General features: G+C 33.4%; 1 protein-coding gene across 1 annotated transcript in view; it reads right to left on the bottom strand.

The window, feature by feature from the left end:
* The window catches only part of LOC145276710 (spondin-1-like), a 487,184-nt gene that overhangs the window by 162,915 nt on the left and 300,807 nt on the right, over positions 1-23,462 (bottom strand). The window lies entirely within an intron of this gene.

Here is a 23,462-nt window from a genome sequence, read left to right as displayed (position 1 = left end):
AATGTGGTAGAGCAGACATAATGTTTGAAGAGGGCGTATAAGTGGAAACTTGGACGTGTATATCTGCGCCAAATAGGATTAATTAATAGTTTCGTATAAACAATTTTTGCTAATGCTATCATCATGATCAGCATCATGGTCAACATCATCATTATAATCATTATCATTATAAGCACCTGTTCTTTGGTGTAAATGATGGTTCTGGCGATAATGATGACCTGACTACCACATTTTTTCAGCCATCGCTATTGTTCTTACTCTACGTTTTGTCAAATTCAAATTAGATCCAAGTCTCCTAAAACAATTCTTTTACAGTGAAATGGGTAAAGAAAAGCAGACGATAGGGGGACAACAGAGACTGTTAAAGACAGCTTGACGATATACGTCAAACATTCCGTTTTGTATTTCGAATCCTGGAAGAAAAACTAGTTCAAACAGTTTTCCCTGGCACTCTACAAGTCACAAATGGGTCACAACTGCTAAACCTGTTAGCACTGTGAAATACAAGAGTAAATTCGTTATTCGAAAACCGAGCGCTCAGCATCCTTACTATAGAATCTGGCGACTTTTGCTCCACATTCCGGAGATATTTCAGAGCTCGTATATAACGCACAAGCTATTTCCAGTTTCACAAAACCATATAGGATCACTCTTATCTTCAGTAGCAATGAACGAACAAGAATACACTGCTCCAGCTGTTCTCACTCTCGGATGTTTTAATCGCACCTCTTATGCTTGTCTGTCCCTTCATCCTCTTTCTATGTACAATTATTTTGCAGGATTTTCTTTGATAGTATGACATGATCATATAACTTAAATTTCCTCTTCATCACATTGAGCAGTAAGTCTTCACATAGCCTTATTTTTTAAGACATTATGGAAATACACTGCTCTACTGCACAATCAATATACACTTATATATATATATATATATATATATATATATATATATATATGATCAAAAATTTAAGACCATATAAAAATCTTTAAAAAGAAGCCTTTTTTAAAGGATATATTTGAGGTTACTAATACTACAATCAATAAGTTTATGGAAACAAAAAGCCATCTTCCCATAAGATTATTCAATAATTTGCATTTTTATTAAATTAGGCTTTTCACGCATAATCAAAATTATGAGATCTAGAGTATAGATTGTTAGAATTATGGTAATTCTAATGTTTTAGTTGTTTTAGAGATTAACAATCACTGTGTAAATGCGTTACCATGCTTAAAGCAAGAAAACTAATCGAAGTTGAGCGCTCTCGAATTCTAGGATTCCATAAGCAAGGTTTGTCACCGCGAGCGATAGCAGCTAAGGTAAATCGCAGTAAAACTCTTAGTTGCAGCTTTCTAAAGAACACTGAGGATTTTGGAAAAGCAAAATCCTTTGGTAGACCCCAAACATTTCTCCTGCATTGAGTAGGAGAATCAAATGGGTTGTTATGAATGACAGAGGACGTTTTCTAGTCAAATTAATGTGGTGACAGATGCTGATTGCAGTCCAATAACCATCAGACGTCACTTACAGCAAAAAGGCATAGTAAATAAAAACGTAAACAAATTCCTCGATTGTTTCCACGTCACAAAGTGGACCGCTTAAGATTTGGCCGTGAATACCAAACCTGGGACGTTACGAAGTGGAAGAAAGTCCTGTCTTCTGATGAGAAAAAAATCAATTTAGATTGTCCTGATAGCTTCCACCGATATTGCCATCACAAAAACATGCTTCTTGAAAATTTTCCCGCACGTCATAGTGCTGGAGGGACCCTAATGGTAAGGTATGCCTTTTCTTATAGAGGAGCGATAGAACCCCAGGTGGTGTACGGTCGTCAGACAGCAGCTAGTTATGTTAGCATGCTACAAAAAGCATCTTTGATGATGGAGGATCATCGTTTGTGTGGGGATGGATTGTTATTCCCACAGGATAATGCTGCAATCAACACTGCAAGGCGGATCTTGAGCTTACTACAAGAAAATGGAGTCCATCTCTTGGGACATCCTGCATGCTCGCCGGACTTGAACCCAATTGAAAATGTTTGGGGATGGATGACAAGAGAAATTCATCAAAATGGCAAAAAGTATTCAACAAAAAATGATTTTTTTTAAGCCATCTTCAGAAACTGGAGCAGGATCATCCGCACCTTAATGGAAACCCTTATTTTTAGCATATCCCAATGAATTTTGAAGTCATCAAAAGCGGTGGAGGTAGAACTCATTATTAAGTTTGATTGTTTCATACATTTTTCATACACTTTTTGTATAATTTAATAGAATTTTTGTCCCTGGTCTTATAATTTTGATAATGTGTAAAAAGCCTAATTTTATAAAAATGTAAATTAAAAAGAAAATCTTTGTTTACATAACCTTTTAGATTGTAGTATTGGTGACCTTAAGTCAGAAGAGTTTAAAATCTAACCTTAAAGATGCTTTTGTCTTTTTATTAAAAGATTTTTAAGTGGTCTTAAATTTTGATCAGCAGTGTATATATAAAACAAAACTGATATCCTTAAATAACGTCGATTCATATTGTTTATTCAGTGCCGAACGTTCCATTTTAACATTAACAACGGACCTCGAGATATCTGTTTTCATGAGATCCCATCGTAACGAATAAAGTACTAAATAGAGTTTAGTTCCAAGTGAAAGGTTGAAGGATCAATCCTCACTGTTGGCGATAGGAGGAATAAAATAACGAATTTTTAAACACCTAAACTCGGTCATGATTTTGGTAAGAGAGCATACTACTCCAATGGATTAACTAACGAGTTTTGTTTTAAATTTCGCACATTCTTAAGTTTGACATGAAATTTTTGAAGAAGATCGGAGGCTATATTGCCCGAAGTTATGTGAAAGTAACGCTGAATATGAGAACAGTAGTTCGTATAATCCAATTTATACACATTATAAATACCTATGTATAAAAATTCAAATACTCACCTAAATTCTACTTCGAACATAAACGAGTGAAACCGACAGTCAGCGCATCTTGTAACATGTTTAGTTGCATATATACATTACACTTTTGTGTTATAAAAAAGTCTGCTTTAAAATATTCCAATTTCCAAAAAACTCGGTAACAAACCGAGCCAGGGAGTTAACATTCTTATCTATTTATACTTATATATCAATCAATCTGCCAAGCAGACATTTACAGGTGTCGGTGTTGAAATTGATACCAGCACTGAATTACGTGTTGTGCTGGAATCCGATGGGGTTTATAGCATCTCTTGCATTAGATGCTGGAATCCTGTGGGGTTTATAGCATCTCTTTCATTAGATGCTGGAAAGTCTTGTGTCATCATTCCCCTGAATGCCCGATCATATCAAGAAAATCAATGGCGGCAGGAGCAAATTCATATGATAATTATATCATGGTCTGCCGAGTTGTGCCCATTTTTTTTTTTTTTTTTGCTTTTTTTTCTTCATGGGAGTCATCACTGATCAAAGCCCGAAGTCCAATCGAAGATAAGGGTTAATGGTTAGTGGAAAAACAGCGTAGTGCTTGTTAATGATGAATGTTTGGCATAGTTTGATTACTTGAGAGGACGGTTCAACAAGAACTTGAAGACGACCCTGTTATAGTCAGCTGGAAACTAGGCCAGCAGAAAAAAACGTTCGACGGGCAGTTCTTTCTACGATAGAAGCTTTAGTTAATAAAATTTAGGTTTAGATTTAGGGACATATATTGAGAGAGTGAGGAAAATCGTTAATAGTGGTTATAGCTAGTCGACTATACTTTGTGAACGTTTGATAAGAGGGGGCAATAGATAGAAGCTCAGACGAACACCTGCCATGAATATAACGATACAGCAGAAGCAGGATACCAACGTCTTTTTCTGTAGGGACCAAAAGATGCAAAGAAACGAAAATACACCATTAACTAAAGGTCGAAGCCGGTTTTGAATCATGTAAAGGCAGCATACGGCACTCCGAGCCTTTTCCGCCAAGATACGTCAACAGTACTCCCTCTTAGGACGTAGTTGGCTCTTATACAGGTAGACAATTGTCGTATTACTAGTGAGGCACCTACTGGAGCAGTAAAATTATAATAAAAAATTTCCCTGCGATATTGGCAACGAATTTGATGATGTTGTCCCATTTCAGATCAGAATCAGCCATATTTCACCATTGCACCACATGTTCAAAATCAGAATAGAGAGAATCAGAGATACCTTGTATTCAACGAACGAAGCTTCTTTTCTAGAGTTGCTCATCTGTGGAACTCTGTTCTGCTGGTTTGGTTTTCAGCAGACTAAAATATCATTGTCCTCAAGTCCAATATAAACAATTTCTTGAAGAGCCGTCCTCTTATAAAATCAAATCATACTAAATTCCCACATCGAACGATTACTACATTGTTGTCTCGATAAATACCATGCATTCCAAAACCATAAGGTGCCTTGAAATCATTCCTTAATATTTAGTGAATTTACTTTCGAATTCATTTTAGATTTATGCATCTCATGAGATTTAATTCCCATCCTTTTCCTGGTCTGTTTATTTTGTGCAACATTCAATGGCTTCTATTTTTATTTATTTGTTTTAAAGTTATTAACCTAATGAGAAAGGCTTTGTCCTCTAAATTTTTACGTTCGACCCAATTAAACATTTGACAATGTTTGGAAAACTTTGGTGGCTTTTGCAAACCTGCATAAAACAAAACAAAACAAAAAAACTAAAACCATAGATATAGACATACACATAAACACATCATATATATATATATATATTTTTTTTTTATATATATATTTTTATATATATATATATTTATATATATATATTTATATATATAAATATATATATAAATATATATATATATTTATATATATATTTATATATATATTTATATACATATTTATATATATATATTTATATATATATATTTATATATATATATATATATATTTATATATATATATATTTATATATATATAAATATATATATATATGTATATATTTATATATATTTATATATATATTTATATATATATATCGATAAAACTCGACTAAGGGGAGGTGTGTTCGCTACTTGTTTTTGAAAATTAAAAAACAAGGGATTGTGTATGAATATATACTAATATATATATATATATATATATATATATATATATATATATTAATATATATATACACTAGCATAGGTGCCCGGCGTTGCCCGGGAATTTGGAGGTGTATGTTGAGCCAAAAAGAAAGCGGTCAATTTTTTAAACTTCGACCCCTATAAGTGGATATTTATTTGGGACGTATAAGTTGAACCGTGGATATTTTGATCCTTTAGTTTTACGTATAAGTTGAATCATGGGTATTTTGATCCTTTAATTTTTTACGTATAAGTTTAACCATGGATATTTTGATCTTTTACTTTTACGTATAAGTTGAACCATGGATATTTTGATCCTTTAATTTTTTACATATAAGTTGAACCATGGATATTTTGATCCTTTAATTTTTTACATATAAGTTGAACCATGGATATTTTGATCCTTTAATTTTTTACATATAAGTTGAACCATGGATATTTTGATCCTGTAATTTATATAGAAACAATTAGGTAATACTTTTTGTAGAAACTGTATACTAATCACGGTATCAAAATGAATTAAAAATATTTTCACTAACCTCTTCTTAGTTGAAATCAATCATTAAAATTATTCTTACCTGCAAATAAAAAAAAACAATTTTAATATTGTTATTCATCGTGATTAGATATAAAAAAAACCAATACGAATAGTTATTATTTATCTCTTTAGTTTAATTTACGAATTAATGTTCTATTTGAACGTGATTATTCGACATCATTGTTTTAAAACTGAGGAGAATTTTAAAGATATTCTCGACGGAAAAGAAGGTAAATCAAGATGTATTAGAAATGGCAAACATAAAAACACAACAAACACAAAAGGTCTCAAATCAGTACAGAAAAAGTCAAATGAGGTTCATGAGCCATGTCTAGAGATAAAAAAAGAATAGAAAATTAGTTTGACGTGAAAGATCGGGTGTAGAGGAAGCAGATGACAAGAGTGAGAAAATAGGTTCAGTTTGAACAACTGGCCTACATCAAATGATGAGTAACAATTAAGGAATGTTCAAAGGAGAGAGAGAGAGATGAAGTGTCAAAGTTGTCACTGCATGTATCAGGCAGGACCACACTTGAATGAAGGAATTTGTCATCAATATTTGACTTTGCTGATGAAGAGTGTATGAATAGGTTGAAGCAATTAGTGAGACACAAACAGCTGGTCGTTTTCTCGTGGATACCAAAGTAGACAAAGTAGACAAGGATTGTAAAGTTGTTTATATCTATCACACTGCCAATTGGTCAAGAATTTCTTAGATTAGAATTAATAAATATCTCAAATGCATGTTAAATTGTCGATAAACAGAACATATAAGAGTCCAGCTAGATTAAAGAAGGCACCCGTAAACTAACTCAATGTAAGTGCAATCGTTTTTTCGTGGATACCAAAGTAGACAATAAACCTATCATACTGGCAATTGGTCAAGAATGTTTTCGATTGGAATAAATAAATGTTTAATATGTATGTTAGATTTTGTGTGAGTGTCGATCCACACCAAACATGAGACTCCAGCTCGAGCAAACAAGGCAACTTTGAACTAACTCAGATATATAAGTGCAGTCCAGAAAAAAAAAACATAAAAATAATTACTAAAGAAATTTTCCGTTTTTTTTTAATTTATGTTTGATTCTTTCTCTTCTTTCGAAAAAATTTCCTCCTTTATAATAATTCACGTTTTGTCACAACCACGTAGACACATCAGTACTCGTTATATTAATCAGCTTTGAAAATTGTCAGGGCCAGATGTGTGATCAGGTTACAATACCAAGCACTGTATTCAGAAGATTGGCGAAACATCCTTGTAAACAAAGCAAAAACTAATATCCGTTAAAACCATCTCACTTTAATAGATACAAATTCGATAAGTGGCCCCTTATGAAATTGATATTCTCTAGACCCTTATTCTTCGACGACAGCTGGCTGAACCGTGGCCTTCGTAAAAAATTAATTAAAGCATAATCTCTGAACAATGTCGTCATACCTAATGTCCTAGCAAGCAGGATTTGTCTAAGAGTCAATAATCCTAATCCAGAAAACCGGTTGACCACGCCTAAGACGTATTTCGTACACGGCAAGATGGTTTTTTTTTTTGCTATAATGTTTTTGGATTTCTTACACAATTTATAAAACGCTATAACCATATACTTAGTTTATAACGTGAATATATCACACAGCAAAGTTATAAAATTACATCCGATATGCGATATAATTATGGTAATCTGCAGGATATATTGAAATAAATAAAAATTACTTGTAAACAACAAATAAAGTAATTTGGTGTTTTTACTCTTTACCGTTTCTATCCTTGCAATCCTTTTAATAATTATTATAAGTATGAAATAATTTCAGGTTTCCCGAACACCTGAAATAATAAACCGTTATTAAGTTTTTAATTAAACATTTCTCAGTTTATTTTAATACAAGGAAATCTAATTTTGTCAGCTTAATGAAATAAACATCAGGATAAAATATGGTTCGCTTTTATTTATTAGTCCGGTCAAAAACCATTTGAATTTAACGAATTTTGTTTCTCTTATTTATTTTCTATTTAAAATGTCATTTTTAATTTGAATTTGAAATGATTCAGACAGACATTCTCCGATTTTTTAAAAGTCAATGTTTACATGATGCTACTAAATTAACATTAATATTTAGAAAGCTAATCTTAATACGGGGATGGGATGATGTGTTGTAATTATTCTTTGCTTTCAGCTAATAATTTTATAAACAAAAATATGGTAAAAATTCAAATTAACTTTAAAATTCTACCAAGAAGTAGCAGGGTACAATAAGGGACATAGGCACACTAAGCTTGAAATCAATAAAACGTATGCAATACAAAGTACTTAAAAAACCATACCAATGTATCATTGAAAAGTAAATAGATATATTGCTGTTCAGCTCCCTAAATAGTATCGCTGCAACTTATGTCTCCGATGGTTGCAGCCTACATCAAAGTAGCACTGTGTCTTGTTTGAGATGAAAATTCAATTATAAAAAAAGTTGATATCTTATGGAAATCGCCCCAAGCAAGGCATGATACCGCTTGATGTAAGGAGCTAAAACAAAAAGAATGATGGTAATCGCAAAGGCAGAAGATGTCCATGGGCTTTAATCTTTAAAAGAACATGGTTAAAAGTAGGAAGGAAACGGTCAACTAGAAGAGATTTCGACAAAGCTACTTCAATATAAATTTGCATTATAGTTGGATATCTAAACCGCGAATTACTGGAGACAACTGGACCACTGAGTGAAGCGAAGTAGAAAAAGAAAACATTGTAATGCAGCTTTACTTTTCATGAAGCTTTTTTCTTAAGTAGATACTGGAAAACACTCTTATAGCTGACTGTTTTTCTCCGACCCACATTTTTTCTTTTCAAAACTTAGACTTGCACTCATCTCCTGCCCATGTTAAGCTTATTCTCATTCTTCTTTGACTTTTACATCAAGTGGCTTCACACCTTGTTTAGAAAGATTTTCATTTAAAAAATAATCCTGTCATAACGGCTGTATCGTCTAGTTTCATCAGTTGTCGGTCGTTTTACTCCAGTTAAATAAGTAACGATTCTTTCTCAGCCCTGTTTGCATTATATAGAACATCAAGTCACAATACATTGTGATGTCATAATATACGGTTCTTTTTTTAAAAAAAATCCTACTGCTCTCTCTTCTCTCTATCTTTCTTCCACATTTCTCTTGATCGCTCTCACTATTTCTATAACAATTCTTTCTCAAGTATTTGTCAATATTTGTATTTCTTGCAGTCTTCTAATTATTTACACCATTTAATCACCGCATAAGTTTTTTTTTCTAATAATTCCTTTCTATTGAGATTCATTTCATTCTTACTCTCGGCATCTAACTTATTTATATAGCAGTACAGTGTGCACGGTAAAAAGCAAGAATGATGAGAGCATCTCCAGTATTTTAGTCGCATATACTATTTGTATGATGTTGCATAACTATGTAATTAGGGTGATCTGTTACATATCGGATACTTGCATAGAATTGCTACTTATGTCTTTGTGAGAAATGACGGATTCAGGATGGCAGAATAATCTGAGTAATGTCAGGCGGCAGATTACGAACTCTCAACATCACACGTGGAACGAATGTTCCGAAGAATACTTTGAAGATAACAGTCAAAGTACAACATTCTTTTCGGTTTATGTTTTAATATTCCTGTGGGGGAGGGATGTTGATATACGTACCTAGGGGTATTTACACAGACACAAATACATACACACAGAGAAACAATATATATATATATATATATATATATATATCATCATATAACGATTAGATCACTGTCTGACTGACGTAAATGAACATTTAAAATTAAGATATTTAAATTCAACGTTATTTCACGCGGGTAATGGTAGCCGAATGGATTAGGTCTTCGCTAATGGAACTAGAGATGTCTCGTGTTGCGGGGTTCAAATCATTCGACTGGTATTAATCGTGACACCCTGCACTGAAGATTCTCGAAAGGATGAAACACTAGTGTCTGTAGGTATTTAATTATTATAGTAAAAAATAATTATATATATATATATATATATATATATATATATATATATATATATATATATATATATATATATATACCTAATGTGAAGAGTTTTCTTTAACAGTTCTGAATTATTTAGATGAGGGTTGATTGTTTGTATGACTTGTTTTAAACGGATTGAAACCTCTCCTATTTTGCTCATGAAAATACATTTTTATTCTCGAATTTTTATTATTCATATCGATTCTTAAGATCCGACCTCTCTTTTCTTATGAGAATAAATTTTACATACGTGATCATTCTTTCTATTATTTTGATCATAATTTGTGTTTAAGAATCATTATCCTTCTATTTGCTAATGGAAATTAAAGTTAAAAACTATAACTGATTTAGCGAGCCGGACAGGTGTCTTAAATATATTTCCAGATTTTTTTTGTACAGACTTTTAAAATTGTCGTAGACTTTTAAAAATTCAGTACGGTATTTTTATACATTTTATGAGATGACTGATCAATTTTTATGAGTTCAGGTTCAAATAAACTGCTACATCAGGAATTGAAATACACCCTACTAAAGCCTGATTTCACAGTTGGTGAATTTCAATAATGCAATCTGGACGTGAGAACGCTTTTGAAAAACGATATGCAATAAAATTCTGTTTTTAACTTGGAAAAAATGCCACAGAAACGTATGGAATGCTTCAGACTGCTTTTGGACCAGTTTGTATGAATGGAACATCAGTTTTTGAGTAGCATCAGAGATTCAAAGAAGACAGGGAGTTTGTGAAGGATGATGAGAGGTGTGGGAGGAATAAGGAATTCAAAACACTAGAGTTGATTGGCCAAATAAAAGATTCCATGGATAAAGACTGTTGTGTTTCTATAGAGACAATAAGATCACAGTTATCAGTGCGGGGATTGTAAACACAATTATTTGCGAGGAACTGAACATGCGAAGGATTTTCACGAATGCACCATTCCACAAGCCCAGTTTATTTAACCAAGATAGAAATTAGTCACTCCCTCCTCCCTATAGTCCAGACCTTGCTTCCTGTGACTTTTGGTTATTCTATAAGCTCAAGGAACATCTTAGAGGCTGTCATTATGAGACAATTGAGGAGATGAAAAAGCTGTGATGAGGATCATTAACACACTCACACAAGAGGAATTCTACGGGGCTTTTTATGAGTTGTTGAACGGTATAACAAGTGCATTGCAGACGGAAGAACTATCTTAAAGGGGACTAGAGTTTCACGTGTGTACTATCAATAAAAGTGCGCATACGAAAAAGTATGGAAACTTATTGAAGACACCTTGTATTTTTGCATTTATTATACAAGTAGCAGATTACCATCAGGATGGATCGATAAAACTATCGCCTAGGAAAGAAATGTTTCCATTGTCGTTTTATGAAAACTGGTTTTATTTCTTTGTTGCAGACCATCTACTAGTTGACCAGTTGTGTACAAATCCTAAGAGCGATAGGAGCCTTCTATCATGTCCGAAATAAACAATGTTAAAATAGCGAGATCGGAGGTGCGCCGCTGTACAATTCATGCTCTCTACCAACCAAGTTATGACAACAGGACCATTGCCAGCACCCTCAAAATGCAAACACGGACGGTTCCACGCTTGAGAGCACAGCTCAACGAAGTGTCACATCACGGTTATGGTCTTTGGTGTGGTTTAAAGCGAGAGTCACATCATGTTACCTCACATCTTCGAAGTCGGCTTTGAAGTCAACACCAAAGTTTACCTGGATGTGCTGAAGAGTGCTGTGATCTCCTGATGCAATCAGGTGCCCACTAGTAGACCTTGGGTGGAACTAGGCGCTGGACCACAAGTCCAAAGATACCAATGTTTGGTCTCAGAAGGAGTGCTACAACATTGTACCTTTCTCTCACTGCTCCCTCCTTCCCGACCTGAACCCGCTGGACAGTTCGTTTGGCTATACATCGAAAATATCAACAACATGAACTTCACCCAACACCAAAGCTAGCCTTATCGCAGCCATCTGCCGGCGCTTGTGGAAAAGCATGCTCCTAGTACCGGATCAGTACCGAAGCAGTAATTGAGGCTGAAGGCGGCTAGATTAAATAGCTGCCAACTCTCGTACTTAATCAAGCTACCTTCATTGATTTTTTCAATAAAATTTCAAAAATAAAGCTGTAGTGATGCTTTCTTTAGAGCGACAAATTTATCGTTCCACCCTGCACATCCATAAGAATGCCTGCCCTTTCTTTATTTTTCTCGTTAAAAGCACAGACTAAATTGAGGTAGTGTATAAATTCCGCTTCGTTGTATTCACTTGTCGTTTTTTGTTAGTGTAAAAAATATTCCTTGACAAATTATTTAATTTCTTACCTGAAAAATATTTTTAACAGGTATATAACTCCTTCTTTCTATTTTTGAATAACCACTTTTTTTTAAAACAAAAATCTACATTGTTTTTGTTTTAATTTTTACAACTACGCATTTGAAATTAAAGACGAGCTGCAAGCCAAGTGTCTAGACTATGTTTTCATTCTCATAATAAAACGAAGCAAGCTTGTGTTAAAAGGTCCGCTTCCTTGCCGTTCGCTTGTCCACGACCTTCGGCTCTTTCCATTATCAAGACGGAGAGGAAAGGAGAAGGTCCACGGGTTATTTGTAATTAAGAATGCAAGGGCACGACAGAGAATGCAAAGAGAGAGAAAGAGAAGGCGTCTTGACAAAATGGTTTTCCTGTTGTTCAGCCAGGATTTTAGTTGGTCGGGTCGAAACGGGGACCGGATGGGAAGTGATTTCCGACTGATTTGAATTTACAAGAGGTTTTAATTCAGCGGAAGTGGATTCAACACAGATAGGTAAACACTCACGGTTGAAACAGGTGAGGGAATTATTGAGGAAAAACACAGGTAACAAACGGTCGGTTAATCTCCTGTGTGGTCAGATATGAATATATTTCTTTCATTCTTTGGATTGTTATTCGTTGCTTAAATTAGGGAAACACTTCTACTTATTTCTATATTATATTTCTCTTAGTCTGTCTTTCTGTCTGTCTGTTCCGCCTTATATCGGAAACTACTGAACAGATCTCGTTGAAATGTTGTATGAAGGTTTATTATTACAAGGTGCAGCGAATTAAGTATTATGGTATCCGTTCGATGAACAGGTTAAGATAAATAGGAATTAGTCATCTAAATTTCACATTTACTCCAGAAGTTTTCACAGAAAATGCTGTGCCGATCGAGTACTCATTTTGTAGGGACCTTTGTCATTATAACGTACAGAGAAGTAAGGATTATGGTATGCGTTGGATAAAGAGTTATACCGTCTTTCATATTAAATATAGAACATCGATACATAAAATATTAAAATGTTCAGCAGATAAATGAAGTTCCTCTGTGCTTCTTTGGTTGAATGGTAAAATATGATGGAAATAAATATCTAAACATGAGTATAAAGTAGAACACCACGATACGGTGACACTAAGATACGTTATTTTTTGCGGTTATATTATAATATTTGCCCCGCCTTACTATGATATTTAGAAGTGTATTTAATTATATATATATGTATATTATATACTGTACTGTATTTTGTTACTAATTTTTAATGCCGTATCTCGGGGTCATACTGCATATATATATATATATATATATATATATATATATATATATATATATATATATAACTATTTCATTTACTCACATAAATCTTATATACAAAAGTATAGATTTAAGCGTAAACTTTAAGTATTTACTTCAAAAGTGCTCAATACGTAGGTAGAGCTAGTTAGTAATTTATAAAATATATATGGCGATTAAGCTACGCAGAATATTCAGTGTGGCTTAATCGCCATATATATATATATATGTGTGTGTGTGTGTGTGTGTGTGTGTGCAGTATGATCCTATATATACATATATATATATATGTGCTGTATGGCCCCTATATATATATATATATATATATATATATATATATATATATATTTGCTCTATATTGCATACCGAGCAATTCTTATTTAGATGGGATAACTTATATACTATTACCGCCAGTAATATTTTGTAAACCTTATAATCACATGTTTCCATACTAACTGATTGTTAAAAAAACTATTCTGAAGTATATATATATATATATATATATATATATATATATATATATATATATATATATATATATATATATATCGATTGATTGCTTGCTGTAGTTAGGAATCCATTGAAAGAACCTAATGCTTATGTTATAAAATTATTTATATATAATTGCTTGAATCTAAATTAAAAATGCAAAAGTCAAATATCATGGGTCAGTTGTACTCTAAACAGAAACATTTATTTCGAACGCGTTACTGTCTTATAAAAGAACCTACTTTTTATTATATACGCCCCGGCCTTCCGTTTGTGGCATGAGAAGACTTCTAAAATGCACTTGTGAGAGAGTGTATAAAAGTGGTAACATTGATCAAATTCGATTTTTTTTCGATTATCCGTTTTCGATACTTATCGAGGCATTCCAATACGAAATCTATTAAAGAAAACCCCACTCCCAGACAAGAAAAGTAGATTTGTATGGAATAAAAACAAAATCCGCCCAGACATTTTTATGTCCGTATGGAACGAATGCAGGCACACATAAAGCACATAGGAAAAGTGCCTTATATATATATATATATATATATATATATATATATATATATATATATATATATATAGATAGATAGATATATAGATAGATATTTCCGTTAATGAAATAAATATTCAACAACGTCAACAATAATGGAAGTATGATATATAGGAAACGGGCGTTCGCCCAATATTGAAGTCTTTTTTTACATAGGAGTCACCACTTATCAAGGCCCGGAGGCCACGCGAAGATAAGGGTTAATGGGTGTACAGTAGTCAATGGGATTAATATCCGAGTAATCGTTAGTAGTGGAAATTTGGTAAATTAGATTACTTAAGTGGACAGCTCATCAAATACTTGTTTAAGACCGTATTGTAGTCAGCCGGAAACAGGCAAACGGAAAAGAGTTCCACATGCGTGCAGTTCTAATAAAGAAGCTTTATTCATGGAATCCACGTTTAGGTTTAGGCATAGATAAAGAGTGGGCAAATTATTGATAGTGTTTCAATTAAACGAGTGTTTTTCGTGAAGTTTTAGCGATGGGGGATCCATGGATTGAAGCTCATGCGAGCACTTACTATGAAAATAATAAGAAAGCAGAGATATTCTCGCGACGTCTTTTCTGTCAGAAAGAGGTTGCAGGGAAGTTAAAAGGACCCCCCCCACTAGGCTATGAAGTCTATGTTGAACTCTGCCAAAGCAGGATAAGATCTTTTTAGCAGCTCCTGCCTAGATATAGCAACAGTATTCTATCCTTGAACGTACTTGGCTCTTATATAGGTAGAGAATTGCATTAGCAGTGAGATATCTACTGGAGCAGTAGAAAAATCGCACAATGGATTTGTATGTACGTGTTCTATTTCAGATCAGGAGAAAAGTTAAGACTAAGAAGCTTGTCAAAACATGGAGCCTCCCCAAGATGAGAGCCATTCATTTCAATTGATGCCAAATGTGAATCAGAGCGTTGATGATGTAAATATAGAAGCTTGGTTTTAGATGCATTAAAATTATCCAACCACCTCTTTCCCCAATGTAACACGCGATTAAGATCAGAGGAGAAAGAATCAGAGACAACTTAGTCATTTACAGACTTTGATGTATATGTATTAATGGTAGTGTCGTCAGCATAAATGTCGACAAAAATATTTCTAGGTTGTGATTTTGGAGATCATTGATGTAGACCAGGACGAGTGTTGGGTCCAGGATGGCGCCATAAGAGATTCCAGCGTTAATACTGTGAACTTCTGATTTCTGCCCATGAACTGCTGCTTTTTATCTCCTGCGCATGTGCGGGCCCTCTCAACAATATATAACATACGTTAACATTTCTTTTCATTGTTTCAGCTATTAAATTGAAGCTAAAATTAAAAAGTAATTAAAATTATTAAATTGAAGCTAAAATTAAAATTAAATAACTTGGCTCATAAAATTAAATGTTTATGTGTGATTATTATCTCATTTTTATTGTCAATATCGGTTATCATTTCTTTTCGAGGGAAATACATACCATCCATAAGTTTCGTACTCTACTCCAGACACACATAGGAAATACGAAATAACATTGTGAAACTTTCTAACACACGTGAGATTATTCTTACTTTGCCTTTTGGCTTGGAACAAAATGTCGTATCTGTTCTTATACTACACTTGCCCTTTACTGTCCTCGGTCAGTTGAAGAGAAATCCTTCATGACTGAGATAATTTTTATTTTTGTTCCTATTCAGATTTTTGGGGGAGCTGGATTTTCTCTACTTTGTGTCTAACTCTGTCCTCGTGGGTAGGCAAGTGAATAGGAACACGTTCATGTAATTTTGTTAAAATTAAAGATGAAAAAAGAAAGAAACTGTGACCGTCAACTTAGCGTTGCTTAACTCCCGATCGTCAAAAGTTTTCGGTTGCAAACATCTGCTCACAATATGTTTTCAATGTTTGTTTATTTATTTGTTTGTATGTTTATTCATCAGAGGTTTAGAAAACAAGGAATGGAAGAAAAAAATGCGAAGTTAAGCGATAGGAGTGGTCGGGAGCAAATGAATACCATGAAACCGCGCGGATCAAAGGCCTTAGTGTCAGAGGCAGGCGCTCTTCGCCTTATCTGCGAGGAAATATCACTTGTTTCTACGCTCTTTTAGGTCGAACAAGGAGAAAAGGGTCCGAAACGCAACATATCTAAAAAGAAAACCACCAAAAAGAACACAAATTAAAATAAAATAAAAAAAAAACGACGACAATCCTGCTGATGCCGGCATAATAGAAATTATTGTTTGTTTACGTTGGCGATCTTTAAACCAATACATTTCAAGTGAAAACATTATTACGTACTAACGTCTCACAGCGAAATTAGTATGAATTACAAAAAAACATTGCGAAAAATGACCCAGTGAATGATGTGTTAGCCAATAAGTATTTTAAATAAAAAATCAGCCACGATTTCGTTCCCAGATATCATGTTTAAAGATGGCGGATCCTTAATTTAAGTAAAGGGTTATTTCCCTTGTTTATTATAGTTAGTGATTTGCACAAGTCCGCCATATTATAACATAGAAGACTCGACAATTCGATGAATTATATTTTTTTGATTGTAATTATTTTTCTACTGAATGATTTGTTATAATCTTTGTGAATTTATTCTAATTTTGCCTAATACGTAATAATGTTTTCCCATGAAAACCTACATCTAATCTTTTGTAATTCTTGCATACTCAGTTTCTCACTGATTGTTAATAATAGGGACTCAGGCGGTCACAGTATCGTTATTATTATTATTATTATTATTATTATTATTATTATTATTATTATTATTATTATGCCACGGTTTTATTTTCCCCTGCACACAACATTAGGATGAACTGAAATTTTAGTGTAATTATGTGTGAAGGCCATAACGTCCGACAGTCGTCACTTCCGGTTAAGTATTTCAGACGAAGCAGTGAAATGAGAAAATCATTTTCTAATTCATAATTTCTTCGTGATGAATAAATATGGATAAAATCTTTGGTGAAGTAATTATAGCAGACGACCTATGTTTTATTAACATATCACTCAGAATTACACTGTTAAGAATTCAGAAAAAAATCTTTATAATGTTCGTACTCATCATGGAAAAATATACCCTATTCCAAAAATCACGTAAATTTATAAAGTAGTTTTTTGTTTATTATTCAGAAAAAAATCAGGCAACGAGGGGGGGGGCTGGGATCGGCCGTATTGTTTTAAATTTAGCCAATATTTAAAGGCGACAATTCAATTCGACTGCTGTGATATTGTATATATTCATAAAAATCTAAACCTTTAATAGTTAATATCGTGATATTTGTTTTTTTTTTAATTAAACAAAAAACAACTTAATGCATTTACGTAATTTTTGGAATATGACTTATTCCTTCCGTGACGAGCACGAACAACATAAAGGTTTTTCTGTATGTTAGTGTTTTTTTTAATCAGTGTTAATTCGAAATAAGAAGCAACACATCTTTAAGAGAACAATTATCCGAAACGAATGAGAGTTTGGAGATATTAAATTCATATTTGGAGGAGTTAACAAAGCGCACCCTCTCTCCAAATGTAAAGAATGTTATTCGAAATTTACACGAGTATTAAAAAATGTCCCACCGTAAAATATTCTCGGAATATACCATATTTCCGTTAAAAACCTATTTCATTATTTATTAGCAAAAGAAACAATAAATTACAAATTACAAAATTCATAATTTTGGACAAAAGGATGTTTTCCTTAAAAACACATATGTATTAAAAACAATATTATCATTAGTAGTTTTTCTGTACAAAAATGTGTCTCCTTTATTAACTATGCAAGTTAGAAACACATTTCTTTGTAATAAAGAAATCTTTAGTATTATAAGAAAAATGTTTGTAATAAAAATAAAATAATAAAATTCTAAATTCCCAACGTAGGTTTATTTTTCTTATAATATGATCTTAAGTAGGCAACAAACAGATTTTTCCGTTTACCTGTTTCTTCTAAGCACCTTTTTAACCGGAATTGATGTATCTCACTTTTACAGAAGACTTGAATAATGTTCAATTAACTAGTTATTTATCAACATAATGTATCGTCTTCTTCTTATTATTATTCTTATTATTATTTGCTACAACAACAATAATAATAAATTTAAAAATGTAACATTAAAAAAACTGCAGGTTTTTGAAGAAATATATTTGTTATTAAAATTATATTCAAGTTTTCAACCCATGAATACGGCTTCTTCAGGAAAATCCAGAAAATTTTTCTTCTTCATTATTGGACGTATTATGCTCGTGGTAATGTCTGGCACGTCTTTATATGTTGTCCGAAACAGTGCGAAGAGTCGGTCGGGCGCATGTGTGCCAAAATAATAATATTTAACTGTAATTATTATTATTATTATTATTATTATTATTATTATTATTATTATTATTATTATTATAGTCTTTGTTCTATTAATTTTTCTTTGGGAATAAAGGTAGGGGAGAATCGGTACATTAAAATATCATTAATATTCTTTTGAATCATCAATACGAATCTATAATACTAATAACAATAATACTTATTATTAATATTAGTATTAGTATTATTTTGTTATTGTTTTCTTTATATTTATTATTATTATTTGATTATTATTATTACTCTTACTACTACTACTACTACTACTACTACTACTGATGAGAATAATGATGATGATAATGATGATAGTAATAATAAGACGAAAACGAAAAAAAAATTTTTTTAGTGTATCGATTTTAGTATATATCTATCTATCTATCTATCTATATATATATATATATATATATATATATATATATATACTAAAATAGATGTACTAAATATATATATATATATCAATCATTCTGTGTCTGCCTCTTTCTCATTCTCTCTCTGTACGTGATCCTATTTTTTAGTATATCGATTTTAGTATATATATATATATATATATATATATATATATATATATATATACTAAAATCGATATACTAGTATATTAGTATATCGATTTTAGTATATATATTAGTATATCGATTTTAGTATATATATATATATATATATATATACTAAAATCGATATACTAATATATATATATATATATATATATATATATATATATATACTAAAATCGATATACTAATATATATATATATATATATATATATATATATATATATATATATCAATCATTCTGTGTCTGTCTCTTTCTCATTCTCTCTCTGTACGTGATCCTAAACGGAACTAAATGAAAACTGCTTTTTTTGTCAACATCCTATTTGTAGAAAAATACAAATTCTCAACCGACTACAACATAACCATCTTCAAGTCAAATGCTAACAAATCTTTGAGGAGTTATTTTGTATAATTCCCTTTTTTTCTCCCCCTTCCCCATCGTTTCATATCCTCTCATATGCCTTCATTGCCTAACTTGCAATCTCTTCAACTCTTATTTTCTTAGTAGACCCAGGGCCTTGATTAGCTATGAACTACTAGTATGAAAATAAACTCGTCATAATACAATAGCTTTTTCTGTGAATTGCCAATGCACACCGCAACCAGCTCTGTAGAAGCGATCTTCAACTCTCAAACGAGATTCAAAGATACGCTTGAACTAAACCCTGGACAAAAGACACAGAAGGAAATACAAGAAAGAATAATAACAAAAAGAAAACCCACGTTTCTGAAAAGCGTAAATAATGGTAAGCAAATGTGTTTTCTGCTCGGTCTCCTCCCGATGTGAAAAGACAAAATGTGAATGCGACCGAACATCGCTATAAGGCTCTGTCGGCCTGTCGATCGGGTTATCCGTACGTAAACTCTACTACAGATTTAAAATAATTTTTTTTTATCTATGTTCGAGAATGTAATGAATGTATCAGAAGGCATTCGGTCAGTCGCTGTGTCACGCCTTAACTTAGAATATTGATATCCATGGTAACGCTTTAATTTGAAATTCTACATTTGATAGACGAGATTTATTTAAGATTGGAGAATTTTTCGCGCAGGAAGTTGTCGAGATGCTTGAAAAAAAATGGTAATCGGTGAGCGAGACGCCCGGTGAACATGGCGGATGAGGCATAGTTTCATAGCCAATTCGTTCAGCTTTTGAAGAGTACGTTGAACAACATGCGGGCGAACATTGTTATGGAGGATAATTGGCCCCTTCATAGTGACCAATCTCCGGGACATACGTTATAGCTTCTGGTGCATTTTCTCAATTTGTCGGCAATACTTCGCCGTGATCGTTTCGCCCGGATTCAAGAAGCTGTGATGGATGAGACCGGTCGCAGACCACCAAACCGGTTTCATCCATAACCATAATCTTTTTTTAGTGCAATTTCGGCTTCAGAAAATGTTGTGGAGCTCCTGCGGCATCCAATTATTGTGCCGAACGTCGCCAGTTGTTGTGGAGGATCCACTTCTCATCGCACGTTACAATCTCATCGAGAAATGGATCGTTTTTGTTGCGCAGAAGAAGCGTAGAAAACACGTCAAAACGACAATTTTTTATTATCATTCAATTCACGCGGCATCCATTTATTAACTTTTTAACATCCCTATTTGTTTAAATGGCGAAAAATTGTTCTATAGCAATTCTCGTGTGGTTTTGCGAGGATCGGCTTCAATTAAGGCTTTCAAATATTCGTTACCAACGTTATCAGTCGGCCGGTCGTGACCGTTTTCATCTTTGAGGCCCTTGTTACCATTGCGAAATTTCTTGAACGATCGTTGTGCCCCACGTTCGTTAGTGGTTCCTAAGCCACACGCATCATTGATATCACGAACCGCCTCGGCAACTTTTTGGCCTAATTTGAGCTAAAACAAGAACATCGTGCAGATTTGAATTTTGTCCATGCTGTCGAAACGCCTGCAAAAACATGAATGAAGAGATTGAGAACGGTAACGAATAACACGATTCGATAGAGCACAAAACGCACTTCAAAACAATATATAACATGGCTATATATATCAACAATTAATTCAGAAATCATATATAAAATAACATACTTTACAAAGGACAGAGTGATCCTCCTATAGGGGCGCTGGCTTGACTCTCCCGACCTTCCGACATTGTGTTACAGCTTTCTGCAGAGGAAGGCAGTAAAAACATAACTAACATGGTATGCTTATCCCCCTCCCGCAAAGGGAAAATGTGACGCAATGTAAGGAATGTGGGGTTTGAAAAACATACACCCTAGAAGAAGCAAACTGAGGCTCGCAAAACTGCATGGGTTGACTTATTGGCATTCTGCGATAGTATCACCTCAGTCAATCTCCGCGTATTATATTTTGATTGCAGAAATTTCCCTCTGGATTAAAGTACCGTATGTTTTCAACAATTCTCTACCTATATAAGAACCACGTACGTTCAAGGATGGAGTATTGTTGCCACATTTGGACAGGAGCTGCTAGAAAGGACTTGTCCTGCCTTGATAGAGTTCAAAATAGACTTCGTAGCCTCGTAGGAGATGTCCTTTTCTCTTCTCTGCAACCTCTATCTCACAGAAGAGATGTTGCGAGTTTGTCTCTGCTTTATTGTTATTTTCATGGCAAGTGCTCGACTGAGCTTCAATCTATGGTGCCCCGTTGCCAAACTTTCAAAAGAAACACTTGTCTAGCTGAAAACACTATCAACAATTCCCCCCCACACTTTATCCGTGCCTAAACCTAAACGTAGATTCCATGAACAAAGCTTCTTTCTTAAAACTGCACGCCTGTGGAACTGTCTTCCGTTCTCCTGCTTTCCAGCTGACTACAATATGGTTGTCTTCAAGTCCAACGTAAACAAGTTCTTGATGACCTAATTTCTATTACTAATAATTACTATATTGTTCAATTGACTACTTTACACTCTTAACCCTTATCCTCGAGTGGTCTCTGGGCCTTGATAAGTGGTGATGCCTATGTAAAAAACAAGAGATGCCACATCCAAATGCAATACATTTCCTCTGCTAGCCACTACCATATGTAACTTAAGACCGCGATTTCTACCATATTCACTCGTTATAATAAAATGACGTATTACATCTGACGAACAACACTATCACAATCGCCACATCTACGGAGGAAGGAATTTGTATTTTTCTCTTTCGATATCCAGTGCTCTCATCGCTACCAGTTGATGTCGGGACAAATCCTATATTTTCATACGATATTGTGCTTGCACCGCCATTAACTGGTTATCATATACATACACTAAACATATTCTTTCCATTTTCACATGATAGCGTCTCCTTAGCCATATTCATTCCATTGTGATTGGCTAAGCTTTGACAACTCTTCTATTCGGAATTAACGATATCCTCATCACAAACAAACGCTAACCTTCCATTAAAATATTGCGTCTCTATTTTTCCCCTGCTATGTACCTTTTTCTTTGATTATACCGCCAAAACACACCTGACCTTTATTACACCAAATAAAATACATTACTCTTTTTCGTTTTACGTAAATTTCTGCTATTTACAATTACTGCTACACGGCGAAATTTAGGTAGATGACGAGTACGCGAGAAACATGGATACAGAAACGCGTCAATCGCAGAGTAATTGACTGCTTTATTGCGTGCGCATCTTTATACGTAAAAAATTACTAATCCAGATTTTCGTAATCAGCATACTCTGAAACCTATTCAAAGTTGTCACTTTAAAGAAAGTTAACGTTGTGGACTTAATGTAAAAATACCTTAAAAAAACGTACGAAAAAAAATAAATAATAAAAAATAGTGAACGCTTTGAATTTAGTAGGATAGGTAGTTTTTTGGTGGGTTTTGTAATGAGGAACGTTCGCTCGGTATAAGCTGACGGTTTTAGTCGAAAATTAAAAAAAATAGTAAAAGTTATAAATTGATTAGCGTAGGTGGTTTCCAGGGTCGTTTTTGTTAATGACTTCCGTATGCTCGGTATAATTCAACGGCTTTCGTTGTTTATTGAGCGTCGCCGAGCGTGCCGAAAGCACCGAGCGAGACTTACGGAGAAACGGAATGTAAACTGCAGAGGATATATATATATATATATATATATATATATATATATATATATATATATATATATATATATATATATATATATGCAGAGAGAGAGAGAGAGAGAGAGAGAGAGAGAGAGATGCTGGGAAAATATATCTATTGGAATCAGAGAAAATCAGCCTTCAGTTTAAAATAGACTTTTTGCCATTAAATGTTTACATTGTATAAAGACGCCTTAGTTTACTTGTACCCAATCCTCTGTAAAAGTTTGTCACGATTGAATTTGAAATAACTTCCGAAGCCAGAGTAG

The sequence above is a fragment of the Euprymna scolopes genome, chromosome 5, assembly GCF_053919585.1.
Source record: "Euprymna scolopes isolate OS-2025 chromosome 5, ASM5391958v1, whole genome shotgun sequence".
Taxonomy (NCBI): domain Eukaryota; kingdom Metazoa; phylum Mollusca; class Cephalopoda; order Sepiida; family Sepiolidae; genus Euprymna; species Euprymna scolopes.
The sequence above is the reverse complement of the archived record's forward strand: the minus strand, read 5'-3'. Positions and strand labels throughout refer to the sequence as shown.